Raw genomic sequence first — 407 nt, forward strand, 5'->3', positions numbered from 1 at the left:
GTGGGTGTATATTTTATATGTGCGCAGTATGTCTTTGTGTGTGTGTGTGTGTGTGTGTGTATGTGTGTTTGTGTATGGTTTGTGTGTATATCATTGTGTGTGTGTGTGTGTGTGTGTGTGCGTGTGTGCGTGTGTGCGTGTGTGTGCGTGCACGCGCTCGTGCACGTGGGGGAAAGCGCTGTCCTATAATCACACAGCATGTTGTTGTGGTTGCAATGAGTCATGAATAGAAGATTGTGTGGTCGTTTTGTAAGAAGCCATCTGATTGGACAATTAGACAGTCCCCGAAGACAATAGCAGTCTTGTGCTAATATAACAAAGCGAGAGTATAATTGTTTTGACTTTCAAAAGATGACAGCATAATAGTGTGTGTCATCGTAAAATCAAGCGCTCGTCAATTGTTATTA

This window comes from Aplysia californica, unplaced genomic scaffold (assembly GCF_000002075.1).
Source record: "Aplysia californica isolate F4 #8 unplaced genomic scaffold, AplCal3.0 scaffold01170, whole genome shotgun sequence".
Lineage (NCBI taxonomy): Eukaryota > Metazoa > Mollusca > Gastropoda > Aplysiida > Aplysiidae > Aplysia > Aplysia californica.